Genomic DNA, 670 nt, shown 5'->3' on the forward strand with positions numbered 1-670 from the left:
GCTCGGCGCGGGGTGGCAAGGAGCAGAAGCGCCGGGGTTTCTCACCGGGCCTTGGGTGGCTCAGCCAGGCACAGCTGGCATGGGAAGGGATGAGTGGGAAATCGGTGAAAGCCTGTTTTACCCCCAAAAGTGATGCTCGCTTTCCGGGAGCGTCTCGGAGGAGAGGAAAGGGCAGCGCGGAGCACGGTGACGGTGACATTTCGTGTGGGTAGCTGAGCAGTAGCCTGCAAAGGAGGAAAATCCGCAGCTGTTCTTCGCCTTATGAGGTTAAAAATTAACTGAGTCAACCACGGACCCGACCCGAGCGCTGCGGCCGGCGGCTCGGGCGAAGGGCTTGGGGATGCAGCTCCGACTGGGAGCGCTGACAGATGGGGTGCTGCTCCCTAAACAACGCGGGAGGGGCGATGCCTGGCACTACCACGAAGTTTTTGGGCAGGGGGTGGCACAGAGGGGGTCACAGTGCGAGCGATGGGGAAGGGTCTGCCCACACCCCCCCCAGAGGTGGCGGCAGCAGCACGGGGTCGCAGTGATGAAAACTCTTCTGCTGCTGGGGGGGAGACGCGGGGGTGTGGAGGGTGCTGTGAGGGTGGGGGTGCAGGAATTCTGGTGGAGAACGTTCAATGCGGGGGCCCTCGCGGTGCTGGGGCTGCGGGGGGGCGGGTGGGGGAGC

General features: G+C 64.5%; 1 protein-coding gene across 1 annotated transcript in view; it reads right to left on the bottom strand.

Annotated features, from left to right (window-relative positions):
• Positions 1 to 670, bottom strand: part of LOC104125981 — a gene marked incomplete at its 3' end in the record, with an annotated part of 21828 nt that overhangs the window by 19636 nt on the left and 1522 nt on the right. The window lies entirely within an intron of this gene.

Source organism: Egretta garzetta, unplaced genomic scaffold (genome assembly GCF_000687185.1).
Source record: "Egretta garzetta isolate BGI_Z169 unplaced genomic scaffold, ASM68718v1 scaffold1335, whole genome shotgun sequence".
Lineage (NCBI taxonomy): Eukaryota > Metazoa > Chordata > Aves > Pelecaniformes > Ardeidae > Egretta > Egretta garzetta.